Source organism: Arachis hypogaea, chromosome 18 (genome assembly GCF_003086295.3).
Source record: "Arachis hypogaea cultivar Tifrunner chromosome 18, arahy.Tifrunner.gnm2.J5K5, whole genome shotgun sequence".
NCBI lineage: Eukaryota > Viridiplantae > Streptophyta > Magnoliopsida > Fabales > Fabaceae > Arachis > Arachis hypogaea.
Window position 1 is genome coordinate 80313990 of NC_092053.1, and position 15017 is coordinate 80329006.

At 36.1% G+C, this 15017-nt stretch overlaps 1 long non-coding RNA gene, 1 other non-coding gene and 1 pseudogene across 2 annotated transcripts; 2 read left to right on the plus strand and 1 right to left on the minus strand.

The window, feature by feature from the left end:
• Positions 1–686: 686 nt before the first annotated feature.
• Positions 687–766, plus strand: LOC112774558 (small nucleolar RNA snoR53Y). The gene has a single exon (XR_003189041.1). It is a non-coding gene; the product is annotated as a small nucleolar RNA snoR53Y (small nucleolar RNA).
• A 109-nt stretch (positions 767–875) lies between these two features.
• On the plus strand, positions 876–1691 carry LOC112770116 (large ribosomal subunit protein eL18y-like; annotated as a pseudogene).
• A 2709-nt stretch (positions 1692–4400) lies between these two features.
• Positions 4401–6230, minus strand: LOC112771741 (uncharacterized). Its single transcript, XR_003187191.3, has 5 exons — positions 6179–6230; positions 5973–6105; positions 5431–5468; positions 5074–5196; positions 4401–4747 (listed from the first exon to the last, which is right to left on the minus strand). It is a non-coding gene; the product is annotated as an uncharacterized lncRNA (long non-coding RNA).
• Positions 6231–15017: the final 8787 nt, after the last annotated feature.

Below are 15017 nucleotides of genomic sequence, written 5' to 3' on the forward strand. Positions count from 1 at the left end.
CAGAAGTACCGCGAGAATTGATTGAAGCAGTACAAGAACCACTCCCCTTCTCGAGAGGATCACGACAAGGTGAACACCTCAGCTGCTTCACGCTTTCACTTCTAATTCAAATGAGATTATAAATACCAATTCTAATTTATTTATAAACTCTCTGTTTATTTATTTATTTGGCAAGAGTGTTTGGAAGTGCAGAAGGGGAAGGCCTTCTATAACTTCCAGTTCAACACAAGACTTGTAAAATCCACAATTATGCATTTTCAGGTAGACACTTTTGTTTATCTATACTTAAACTTTGCTAATTCTTAGGCATTTTTGGGGAAAGTGGACTATTTCATTTGCACTACTATGTGTTTGATTTGAATAGAGCTTGTAATTTAAAAAAAAATTATTAAAACCCATAAATCCCTGCTTGTGTTCCTTGCTTGGATAAATTTTCATCATATAGTTAACTTTTTTCTTCTTTGGAACGATTTAATCATGTGGATGTTTGCTACACTGCACCAATGGAGTTCTTGTATTTGCTATGCATAATTTCTGGTGTGCATTTTAGCTCATTACTAGTCATTAATTTCTGGATTCCAGATCAGGATCTGAAACAAACACATGACCTAATATGTACCAAATTCTGATTAATAACATTATAATTAATGCTTTTTAGTAATACTTTAGTGCTTGTAATTTGCAAGCTTCCCAACGATGCTGCTATTTTTTACCATGCTAATGATGAATAACATTTGATTATTCCTATCATTATACTGAGGGAACTCCTTTAACTATAAATTGTGCAAATTTTGATCTATTTTAGAGATTTATTTATTCTTTATCAAAGTATGCATTTGGACGGTTTTGATTTGGTGTGACATGATCCACTTTAACGCTTCCTTGTGAGGAGGACCGGCAGCAATTTCAATGTTGTGATACAGAAGCGCTTGTTCATGAGCAAGGTTAAATAGCCTCCACTTTCTTTGTCATGCTTGATTAAGTTCATGAAGGGCAAGGTTTGTTTTCCCTTCTCTTATCTTTCTCAGTGGTAAGATAGGAATTCTCTCAAGTTTTGAGTACTTATACTCTCCACTGGATGCTTGTTTATTTTATGCAGGAAGGTAAAATTGCCATGGTAGTGGAAACTGTAACCGATGATATCAGAGTGTCTGAAGTTCATGCATTAAAGGTTACGACACTCATGTTTATAGAGACTACACGTGCTAGAATAGAGATGGCTGTTGGTGAATGCTTGACATTTGATTAGCTTGCACTTAGAGCACCTCTCGGACAGAACACGGTATGTGTATATTAGATGTATAATCCACTAACTAGTTTCAAATGATGTCTATGACTATGATATATAAACTTATCAATAGATATTTGAGCTGGACTAGTTCAAATAATATTTATACCGTTTGATTGAATAAATCACATGAAACCAAGTATATATTCGTTTGTGAATTATAATGGTACTAAGCATTATGATAGGATAAGTTTGGAAATGTTGAAGTGATCAATTTTTAGATGATTAATTTGGTTTATTTATTGTTCTATAAATGTAGGTCATTCTTCGAGGCCCAAAGAACTCTAGGGAAGCTGTGAAACAATTTGGTCCTGCCCTTGGTGTTCCTCAAAGTCATACCAAGCCATATGTACGATCTAAGGGAAGCAAGTTTGAGAAGCATGTTGAGAAATCAGAGTTTTAAACTCGGGATTTATTTTGTATTTGAGTATTAGTTTTTTAATGTATAAAACAATTATAACAAAAATTATATATGTCACTAATTACTGTTTGATTTGTCTTGTAATAAAAATTGCATACTATATTTATAAGTTTGGTAATAAAAAAGGATTGAAAATTTATATTGTGTAGCGATGAAGGTAAAGTCAAAAAGGCTTTTTTTTTAATTTGATAAGGTTATATAGGCCACGCTTTGAAAGCGTGGCCATATCTCTCTCTAATTGCATGCTTTAAAAGCATGCCCATATCTCTCACATACGACCACACTTTTAAGCATGGCAAAAAAGAAAGCATAACGATAGATCACCAAAAGGATGGCATTAGAACAATTGGCACCTTGCAGATGTGACCCTTTCAAAAGCGTGTCGGTAGCTTTCGTCATGCTTTTTTTTAGCATTTTGCAACGATTTAAAAGCGTGGCAATAGAGATATTTTCTTGTACTTTGGCATCGCGACATTTGTCCTTCATTGAAATAGAGAAATTCTATTTAGGGTTTGGTTTGGGGGTTTCACTATTTTGTTTATTTGGGTGTGTTTGTCGGGGTAGGAGTTTTAGGGGATTTTAATCATGTATAAATAGTGACAGTTTCTATCCAGAGAGTTTAATAAATTGCGATAAATAAATTATTTTATGGAGGTTTTTAAAACTTCCTCTAAAAACTTCCACAAATAATTAAAAGTTTTGTATTGCCTACCTTATCCATTACCACCCCTTATCGAGCATCTAATCCTACCTCCATCAACCATAGCCACTAGCACTATCACTATTCCCAACCTCAGATCCACAACCACCATAACTCCTAACCCTTCACCCCACACAAATAAAAGAGTATATTAACATAATAGAGGAAAAAACCATAATATAGCTAAGGTTGTGCAATAGGGTTTGAGAGCAGCAGAGGGATGCGTCGTTGTGTGGTTGTGGTGAGAGAAGAAGAATAAAGTGTGGTAATCAGCATGCTTGCTATGATGATTCATTATTATGGCATAAACTACAAGAAACACTATTAAAATTGATGATAAAGCAGTTGATAATATGCGAAACCGATGGCAAAAGCGGACACTTTTAAATGTGTTAATTTTTCAAAAATCCAATAAAATCGACCGTTTGCGAGACTGTTAATAAAATTTCAATAAAATTGACACTTCGTTCACTACAAGAAAACACGTCTATTGCCACGCTTTTAAAGCGTGGCGAAAAGCTGAAAAAAGCGTGGCGATAGCTTTTCGCCACGCTTTTTAAGCTACCGCCACGCTTTTGAAAGGGTGACCTATCAAAGGGTGGCGGTTGCTCTATCGCCACGCTTTTTGCAGCCTATTGCCACGCTTTTTGTTTGCCACGCTTTTTTACAAACCACCAATTGTAAAAGCGTGGCTGTAGGTGGGAAATACGGCCACGCTTTTGAAGCGTGGCGATAGGTAGAGATATGGCCACGCTTTTGAAGCGTGGCGATAGATAGATATATGGCCACGCTTTTGAAGCGTGGCGATAGGGAGAGATACAGCCACGCTTTTGAAGCGTGGCGATAGGGAGATATACGGCCACGCTTTAAAAGCGTGGCGAAAGGCTTGTTAAATTAAAAAAAAATTTCTTTTTCTTACTTGATCTTAATTACTACACAATATAAATTTTCAATCCTTTTTTATTACCAAACCTATAAATATAGTATGCAATTTTTGTTGCAAGACAATTTTTATTAGTGACATAATTTTTGCTTTAATTATTTTATACATTAATAAACTAATATTCAAATACAAAATAAATTTCGAGTTCAAATTCTAAAACTAAAAACGGTAAAAAAATACAGAAACAATACAACTTAAACACTAAGTCCTTTGTTGTTCTTTCTTCCTCTAGCCCTCTCAAACTTCCTTCCCTTAGATCGTACATAAGGCTTGGTATGGCTGTGAGGAACACTAGGACCAGGATCAAAATGTTTCACAGCTTCCCTGAAATAGCAAAATCAACAAGGGAACAAAAAACATGTTTAAGTTATAAAAGATAAAGTAAGACATAAGACAAGAAGAAGCAAGAGTGTAATACTCCAGAATCCCCAATTTTCGGCTGAATTAGGACATAGCAAAGCCGAACTTACAATCTGACTGGGCAGAACAAGTCCTTTTCCATCAACACATCATTTTTTATTATAGTAATCCATTGACTCCTCAGCAATTGGAAAGAACTGCAGCACATTTAACTTACCAAATATAAATAAAACTGAGCAGCATAAAAAGAAAGATGGAGTAAATGTAAAGCAGGTTCATTAAATTTAGAAGAAAACGATTAGATACTACTCACCTTCAAGAATAATAGAAGACTAGAAATCATCAACCTTGTTCGTTCCAGCCTTACAGTGGACAACCACAACATTCTCAATATCTAACTTCAACCACGAGTATGCACTATGACAGAAAGAGATAACCAGTTGAAGTGGTGGGCAATTATGATCATCAAATGGAAAGCTAGCCACCTGAAGAGGGAATTTGATATTGCAGATGAAAGCAGCAGTTGGTTTGTAAAACAAATCTAAGTGCTGAAAAAACCTAAAACCTAAGTGAAACAGAAAGCTGACACATGTAGTCTAGGTGTTGGAAATTAATCAAGACATCTGCATGAACACTCTATTTCCTCAGAACATTTATGATCACATTAAAAGAGATAATGTTGTTAAGTAGAGTAATATTATATGGTCTAGTAATCAATAATTATTCCACGATTTCCCAGGCTGAGAAACCACGTTAACAATATGGGCTATGATATGTAACACCTAAAAAAAATAATAATTAAAATTCTAACAACATGCATGGATTGGCTTCTCTAAAATGATACTCACACCTTCAATCTAAAGGTGCTTCAAAGGGGATAAGCAACAGTTTGCCCAACAGTTCCAGGTGCAGCACCACATGCCAGGCGAGTTGTCACACTCAACTCAGAATCTTGCACTAGACCAAATGGATTGGATTTAACTAACCAATCTTTCAAAGACTCATAAACAGCAAAGTTTAGACCTACAATGGAACCTGGAGAACAGGAAAAACAATTAAAAATAAGAAAGCATTAATTCTAATAACAGCACTACAGCCACTACAGCAGGAGAGGAGGGGGTGGAGAACTTTAAGGAGTTAATTATATCAGTTGCATGATATTAAGATTTGTCATATTTGCCATTATGATCATGACTGTAATCATCAACTTTGTAAAGAAGTAATCATCAACAAAAAGCATACTATAAATATTAAGAGTAGTAGAGCACAAAGAACACGAAGAAAACCAATGTTATATCTTCTCTCTATGTGATTTGCAAACCAAGCAATTGGTAAACAGAAAAATGAAGGTAAAGATGTACCTGTACAGTTATCCTGCCTCGAACCATATCCATTGGATAAGTTGCGGACATGGCAATTATTCCAGCACATGCTCCAGCTCCAAGATGTAAAACAGGAGTCAGCTGAGATCCTCTGCCAAAATCCTAAGAAAAACAGTTAGACAAACAGGGTTTTATAACTAAACCCACCCCCAGCCCCTTTCCTTTCTTTGATTGAGAAAAGTGCTACTTATTAATTTTTATCGTTAAGTTTTTATAGGTACATCTGTAAAAATATCAGTTAATGAGAAAGCAGTAACTGGAGACCAAAACGTGCAATCCCTCTTGCCCAACACCAAAAAACCAGATGGGGAAAGAAAACAATAAATACGGACATACCATTTCCAGTTTTTTGCTGATACAGCTGCAGTATAGATCTGAGAGAAAACAATAGTCAGTGAAACAGGACAGGGACACTTAAAAATATGTCAGATGCAATGAACAAAAAACTGAAACTTGTTAAATGAAACTGCTCCCTATATTCTGTAGTTCAAATCAGACACTACAAGAAACTTGGTGTATTACTAATTACTTACAGTCTTTATTTGGATATACGTGAATAACCCCATCTTGCATTTCAAAGTAGTGCTGCATTACAAAACAAATTAACATTCATTTAATCACAGAAGATAAAATTGGGATATCTACCTCTTCGATGATGGAAAAGTATAAAATAAATTCATAAAAACTCACATCAGCACCGAAATAATGGAAAGTGAAGGTGATGCAGAATAGCTATGGTGGTTAATCCAATCAGCACCGAGAGCGGCATCAGTAATTCCAGCAACAGTGACCATGGTTACAGCAAAATAGAGAATTTCAACTCAATGGAATCGAAAACAGAAATGAATTCGATGGAATTGGAAACAAAGACAGCTTACGATAAAAGAACGAAACAGCAGCAATAGGAGAGGCAGCCCCCTTCTCTCCAGTCCGTGATTCCGGCGACCAGAGGCACGGCGGTTGTTCCCCAGTGACAATCGACGGCGGCGGCTGAAGCTTCTTCGACGGTGACTAAAACCAACACGCAGGGACAATAAGGTTTTTGGAATCTTAAACGAAGGTAAAAAAACTCAAAAACCCTTACCGATGGTGAATCTCAGTGGCGGCAGCGGAGCTTCTCAGCGGCAGAGGCGCGGCAGTGGCTGAGCACGGGTCTCCCCTTTCTCTTCTCGGCTCCCGAGCTCTCTCTCTCTCTCTCTCTCTCTCTCTCTCTCTCTCTTTCACTCTTCATGAACGGCAACGGCGCGGGCTGGAGGTGACAGCGCGAACGGCGGCAACGGGACTGGAAGCTTCTGCGACGCAACGGCGGCGAGCCCAGTGACGGTGTTATCCCTTCCTTTTCTCCCCGTCGCTCCCCTTCTCCTCCTCTTGTGCGTGACGACGACACGGCTGCGATGGCAAGGACGACACTGAGCGCGGCGCGGTAGCGAGCGGGACACGATCCTGAGCAGCGCGGTGACGGCTCCTCTCCGGCGCTCTCTTCCTCCCTGATTTTCCCCTTCCCCGTTTCCTTTTTTCTTGCCTTCGTTTCTTTCTTTCTTTCTTTCTGTCTTTCTCTTTTTTTTCTGAAGGATGGAACTGAGTTTGGGTTAGGGAGTGGGGGTGGTTAGGTTAGATGAGTGGCGGTGGTTAGGTTAGATTAGGAGGGGGTTATAGTTTAATTTGATTAAAATTAGGGTTTTATTTGGGAATTTAGAGTTAAGATAAAATTTATATAAGTAATATAATAATCCTATAAAATTAAGAGTAATAAAATAATTAAAAATTTGTTTTAATCCAACATTAATATTTATTAAAAATAATATTTAATTATCAATTTACATATTATTCTCAAATAAATAATTCTAATTCGATAACTATAGATAATATAATTAATTTTCTTTATTCATGAAAATTAAAGTATTAATTTCTAGAATCACAATTATTTCAATCAAATCATATAAATTCTTATTATTTTACGATTCCTAAACTTTATAATTTAAATATGCAAATTACCCAATAGTTGTAAAATTAGATAAAATTTCGAATTTAATTATCAAAAATTGGTTTAATTAGCTTTAATAAATTAATTTCTGAAATTAAAATCTTTAATACATAAATAAATTGAAATTAGTTCACAAAAAAATTTTATGAAAATTCTGAGTCTTACAGTTTCGAGTGACGAAGGCAATGTGCACAAGAAAGAGCTCTATGGCCACGCTTTTGAAGCGTGGCAGAAAAGAACCTTTTGGCCACTCTTTTAAAGCGTGCCAAAAGAGTACTAGGATATGGCCACGCTTTGTAAGCGTGGCCGTAATGAAACCCTATCGCCACGCTTTCAAAACGTCCTTGTTTCTCTCTATGGCCACGCTTTTGAAGCGTGGCAAAAAAAAAAGAGTGGCCGTTTCTCTAATCAATTGCCACCCTTACAAAAGCGTGGCCGTTGATACTTTTCGCCACGCTTTTGAAGCGTGGCAATAAAAAAAGTGGCCAAATCTCTAATCTATCGCCACCCTCATAAAAGCGTGGCCATTGACCACTTTTGGCCACGCTTTTGAAGCGTGGCAAGAAAAAAGCGTGGCCATAGGCCTTTTTTCTTGTAGTGGTTTGTCGATAATATAAATTTCAGATTTTTACATATCGACAGAAACCGTAGCCATCGATTTTTAGCCTCAGAAAATACACTATTTTTTATAGTGATAGTTGGTTCAATGTGTCGTTGTAATAACAAGGAAAAGGTATTTTGATGTCATAACTAATGCTAGAATGGTCATTGAAGTGTGACACTTCATGGTCTAGAGGCTGCGAGAGGAAGATGTTAGCTCTGTATCTCAAATTGAGTTTTGATGGTCCATAAATAATAAATATAATTAAAAATTTCATTAATTTGTTTCTAACAATTTCCTAATTTTGAAGTACTAGAGAATGTCTCCCTAAATAATTTATTGCAAATTAGAAATGTATAAATTGTGAGAGTGGCATACTCAATGTATGAATACCTCAAAACATGGTTTTAAGTTCACTATCCGATGCAGAAGATACGACAAGTTGATTCAAGAACCTCAAACGAAGCAAGACACATGTCTCTCTAAGATCTTAGAACAACATTTAAACTAATGAATATAATTTTGCTTTAAATTATGACCATGTTCAACAAGATAGAACACTTGAAAATAAGCTTTTCTCATTCTATTGCAACAAGTACATGATAGTTTACCATTTTTGATAAATGGACTTGTACAAAAAAAAAAGAATGATGTACACTTTTGACAGAAATTATTTTTAATATGGAGATGAAGATAGTATTTTGGTTAAATATTGATATTTGAAGTGTATTACAATATTGTGAATGTGTAAAAAAACATGTCTAACACGCATCCTGCGTGTTGGTCAGAATGTTGACATGTGTCCAACACGCATCTGATCAGGAAAAGGCGATTCCACACAAACTCACCGGCAAGTGTATCGAGTCGCATCAAGTAGTAATAACTCACAAGAGTGAGGTCGATCCCACAGAGATTGATGGATTGAGCAACTTTAGTATGGTGATGAATTTAGTTAAGCGAATATTTGATGATTTTGGTGAAATTCGAATTACAAGAACTAAATTACAAGTAAACTAAAGTGCAGAATGAAAATTGGCAGAATCTTAAAGTGCAGAAGATTTAAATTACAGAAACATAAAGTGCAAGAAATTAAAAGAGCTGAAACTTAAATTACAAGAAAAGTAAATAACTAAAACTTAAAGTGCAAGAAATTTAAATTGTAGAATCTAAATTGCTAGGAAACTTAAGTTGCATGAAGATTAAAGGGATTTGGGTATTGGGAATCTAAACAGAACTGGAAAATGTAAATTGTAGTGAATTAGAGAACTCTTAGATAAAGAAATGAAGAAAATAGATCAGTTAGGATTTTAGCACTAAAACAGAAATGAAGAATTTGTACAAGAAGATAAAACAGAAAGAAAACTTTGATCAATTCTAAAATCCTAAAAGAGAAATTGACAATTGCAGAAGAATAACGAAACAGAAAAGAAATTAAGATCTCAATTGCTCTCTTAATAAAACAGGAAGAAGAAATTACAGAGAAAGTAAAAATAGAAAGAAGATTAAGATCAGATCTCCAATTCTTAAAGCTAGAAATAGGAAAAATAAAAGAACACTCCAAGGTGAAGAGATTCATAAGAATTCTCCAATCAGAGTTCCAAAACCAAAAGCAGAATACCAAAAATTGCAGCAGAAGAAAGAAAACAACAACAGAAGGAAAAACTCAGATCTGATCTCAATTCTAAAATTCTAAAATGAAAAATTAAAAGAGAGTCCCCTGTGAAATCAAATTTTATCTTATTTATACACTTTCCAATTTAGTCTTCAAGTAATTGGAGTGGGCTTTGTGGCCTTGTATGAAGTAGATCAAAGTGGCATTTGGTTGCTGCTTCCAGGGGAACGTTGTGTTCTCAAAGTGAGCGCAGCGTTCATTCATCCACGCGTGCACGTCTCTGACGCGTGCGCGTCCTTTTGCGCTTTTTGCTCACCGACACGTACACGTCACTATCAATCCTCAGCTCCAAACATGCTCGCGCGTCCCTTTCTCGCGTATGTGACGTTGATAGCATTAACTTAGTAAGCGCTACATTAGCTTAGTGAGCGCTGCCCATACGTGCGCATCCTCTGCGCGTGCGCGTGGGTAGTAAAATCTCAATTCCAGGCTTCGGCGCCAGTCATGCGTGCACGTGCTTCATCACAAGTGCTTTATCGACGCGTGCGCGTCATGCACGTGTGCGCGTCGATTTCAAAACTTTGCCTCCAAATTTGAACGTGCCCGAAAATGCTGAGTAAATGAACGTAGCCTTCTTTTTGAAAACAAGCGCCACCCACTACCACGCATACGCGTGGATCTTCAGAAATCCATACCTAATGCGTAAGCGTCCGTTACGGGTGCGCACCGCAAGTGAGCGTGGCGTTCATTATTTGAATGCAACGCTATACTGCATGGCTTCTTCTTTTCTTCATTTTCTCACCTGAAATCAACTAAACAAGCAATCAAAGTTTCACCCAAAATCACAAGAATTTGAATCAATCATAATAATCACTTAGTTCTTGCATAAATCTCATGATTTTGTATAAAATAAATGATGTTTGATTGAATCACAATAATCATGAAATTCCACTCCAACCACTTACTAATTGTGCCAGAAAGTGCATAAAACCTAATGAAATAAATGAAAAATGCTTGTCAAACTAGCATAAGATGACTTGTCATCACAACACCAAACTTAAATCTTGCTTGTCCCCAAGCAAGCACTAAAACATGAGAAGAAATGAGAGAAAATAGAGAAGCTTATATGTCCTTATTTAGCAGGTAATTGAATTTGGTTCATGGGGTTTTATACAGACAGAATGTAGCTCAATTATTATCAGCTTCCAAGCAAGAAATGTCTCTTTGAGTGTTAACTAGAATTGCTGCTATAATGCCTTATTCTTTATTGATCCTTGTTAACTTTTTCTTTCTTTCTTTTGCTTCAGAAGCTTGTTTTTCAATTGTAGCTAAGTGTTGCAGAAGCTTTTTAGCTCAATTCAACACCTATTTACTACAGACACTTGGCTCACAATTCATCCTAAGACATTGATGTCCAACACCTCTTTGGGTCATTAAATGCTTTGTAATTAGGTTGCTCTTGATGGTGGATTTTTGGTTGGTAAACCCAGATTAGTTAATCCAAGTTACCAAGTTTTAAAATACTTCAGAACCTAATAATCCAAGCAAATCCTAATACAATAGCATTACAGGCATTTATCCTAAGGTCCAAGCTATTGGTGTCTAGCCTTATTATCTGTTTCTTTCATTTTTGGTTGCCAATTCTTGGCTTTTCTTCCTTTCCTTTCTTGCTTTTTCTTTTTCCAAGGATAATTATTTATTGAAAGCTTTATAACAGCAACTAAGTTCACACTACAAGAAGACATCCTATCCTGCAGCATTTATTATTGTGCTTACCAACTAATCAAGAAATTACCACCACAGAATTTTATTATCATTCCTACCACATTGGACATTCACTTCCTGTTTCAACATGTTTCTCTTATTGAATCAAAAATCAAAAGGCACAAGTCATAACATCTAAGTTGATGAAGATGAAAACAAGCACTTAAACCAGAACATTTATTTTGGAACTTAGGGAAAGTAAACAACAGAATTTAAACTTCATAAAACGAAAACACAATCTTTCTTATTGATGGACAAGGAGCAACACCACCTTTCAATTCTCTGGTTGCTTTCCTTTATTCTTGGCATCCTGCTTCTTCTTGCTTCTTCTTTCTTTCAGCTGGTCTTCAGTCCCAAATCTCTCCTCACCCATAGTCCAGCATCCATCAAGTGTTGCTTCATTCTTTCTTGCTTGCTTTTTGCTCGAGCTATATGGAAATCCATGAGTTCAGTGCATTCTTGATATGGTTTGATTCCTCAGCTTAATAGTGGCATGCTGCGGGTTATGTAGTCTAGACACGCTTGAGTGTTCACATCATATTCCACTATATCTTTGTTCCTGGCCTCATTAGCTGTGTTGTGGAGATTCCTCCATTCTCTATGGTCTTGAAGATATTCCTCAAGCTATTCCTGTCGTTCAGATATTTTATTGAAAGACTCCTGGAATTGATTTGATTATTCCCTGTGTTGCTCTAGTAGTCTTGCTTGAAAGTCTTCTTGTTTCTCCATCATTTTCAGCTGCCAGTTCTCCTGCTTCTCCTGATTTCTCACATATTGCTCATGTTGAGCCCTCAAGTATTGCTGGGACATTTTTACAATGGCATTCTGGATCTGGCTCAAGTCCATTGCGCCAGAAGCTTGTCCCTCTTCTATTTGTGGTCTCTTTCTTCTTCCTTGAGTTCTTCTCTCCTCTTGGGTGTCAGTGACACCGTCCATCCTTTGCTTAGTGATTCCTCTGCCTCCCTTTACCCGATCTGTATCTGCATCCTCAAAGATTACCCCTGTTCTGTTGCACAGCCTCAATATAGTGCTTGGGTGACCAAGTCTGCTTGATTCGCCGCTGTCCTCAGCCATCTCTTGGATGCTGTTGATGAATGAGAATTTGTCGTATCGGTCTAGATTTTCTTCTTATAGAAAAGAATTACTTCGTTGTAAGCATAGTTCTAAACCAACAAATAATTCTCACATCAAAAATTTGATTTGTCACAAGTACAAACCCCAATGAAAATTAACCGAAGTATTTTGACTCCGGGTTGTCTCACAACGAATTGTAATGAAGTGATCAATTATTGGCTATGAAGATGTAAGGGGGTTTGATTTTATATTTTATCAAGAAAATAAATGGCAAGAAAAATTAAATGACAAGAAAGTAAAATGATAAGAACAAATAAAATAAAGGAAAAGTACTCTTGACTAGACATAGGTAATTGAGATCACCATCCTTGTCTACAAACCAAATATTGATAATTAGGAGGAACTAAGCTCATTATGTGTACTTCTATACTTGAAGTATATCAAATGGCTTAATCAACATCAACCCATAAGTCCCAACCTATCTACTAATTAGATTAGTAGTGGGTTAGTATCAATGGGTATCAAATTGATCACCAAGGGTTCTCAAATCACCAATTCAATGAGACCCAATGACTCAAGGTCACTCAATTCCCTTAGCCTAGGCCATGAGTCAAGAAAACTACTCAAAAACTAGTGTAAACATTTTATCAAACACCTAGAGTGCAATAAAAGCAAACATCACAAAATGCTAGAATTAGTGAAACCCATGACTACCACAAGCAAGAAATAACAATAACAACTAAGATAAACATAAAAGAGCATGGAAACATAAGATTGCATTCAAAGAAATCAAGATCCAACAATGTTCATCAACATAAAAGAAAGTAGAATAAGAAATTAACAAGAGAAACTAAGAAGATTAAGACAATAGAACAGTAAAACATAAATAGAATTGAAATCAACACAAGAATTGAAAGAGAAATTGAGAGAGATTAACCTAAACTACCCTAAATTCTAGAGAGAAGGGAGAGCTTCTCTCTTTAGAATTCTACCCTAAAACATGATGAAAACTAAACTATGACTACCTAGTTCATCCCCCCTTCAATCCTTGGGTTCAATAGCATCATAAATGAGTTGGATTAGGCCCAAAATGAGCTACATATCGCCCCCAACGAGTTGCCCAAAGTGGACCGACGCTGATCCATCAGCGCATGCACGTCATGTGTGTGTACGCGCCCCTATACGTCAGGCAACTATGGCAAATTTTATATCATTTCAAAGCCCCGGATGTTAGCTTTCCAATGCAACTAAAACCGTCTCATTTAGACCTCTGTAGCTCAAGTTATGATCGATTGAGTGCGAAGAGGTTAGGCTTGATAGCTTTACGGTTCCTTCATTTCTTCACGAGTTCTCCCACTTTGCATGCTTCTCTCCTCACTTCTTCCATCCAATACTTGCCTTATGAACCTGAAATCACTCATCAAACACATCAAGGCATCGAATGGAATTAAAGCGAATTGAATTTAGCTATTTTAAGGCCTAAAAAGCATGTTTTCACATTTAAGCACAAATCAAGGGAGAATTGCAAAGCCATACTATTTCGTTGAATAAATGTGAGAAAAGGTGATAAAATCCACCAAATTAAGCACAAGATAAACCACAAAATTGGGGTTTATCAAATCTCCCCACACTTAAATGAAGCATGTCCTCATGCTAAGAATAAAGAAGGACAAGAAAAGGGGTATGAACATTTATTCAATGCAAATAAACTATATGCACTATCTATATGAATGCAACTAAATGTAAAATGATTCTACCTACTTGGTTAAAAGTAAATCAATCCCCAAGAACACATATGAATAAGTAGGGCTATGATCATATGACGATTCATGAATCCTACCAATTTGAATATCAAAATAAAGCACAAATAGACTTGCAAGAAGAAAAGCTCATGAAAGCCAGGAACAAGGAATTGAGTATCGAACCCTCACCGGAAGTGTATCCGCTCTAATCGCTCAAGTGTATAGGCTCGATCACTCAATTCTCTTCTAATCATGCTTTCCGTAATTTGTTTTTCATCTAACAATCAATAATTATTCAATGCATGCATACATTCATCATGACATGTTCATAGGTTGTAATGGGGCTAGGGTAAAATTTGCATCTTTGATTAGCCTAAGCTCTCACCTAACACATATAACAACCTATACAATTCTAATACACAACTTAGCTACCCATGATTCCCACTTTTTCACATACTCATGCATTCTCTTCAATTCACATTCTATATGCATTGATTTTTTTATTGAACTTTACTTTGGGGCATTTTTGTCCCCTTTTTATTGATTTCTCTCTCTCTTTTTTTCTTTTTTTATATATACGTATATGTTCTTTTTCTTTTTTTTAATCATTTTTTCTAAAGTATATACAAACATATCAATGCATATGGTTTTACATATAGTGCATGAATATGTACCCAATTCCCAATATTCTTAATAAAAATAAAAATTACACTTTTATCTCAACCAATGTTCCCAAGTTTCCCATTCCCAAATGATACAAACCCTCACTAGCCTAAGCTAATCAAAGATCTAAATTAAGGACATTTACTATTTTTCGCTTATGGGTAGTGATGTGCTACAATTAAGAACAAAAGGGATTAAATAGGCTCAAAATTGGCTAACAATGGTTGATGAAAGGTAGGCTATTTAGGTTAGTGAGCTAAATGAAATGATGGCCTCAATCATATAAATGCATGTATACATGGAATAATGGACATAAAGAATCAAACAAATCAAAGATTACAATCATAGAGAGAGAATAATACACACAAGAATGAAAATAAATGGTTATAAGATGTAACCACACAATTAGGCTCAAAACTCACATGCTTGTGTTCTTAGCTCAAAAACCATGTTCCAAAATAAATTCTTCAAGCAAGTTCAACA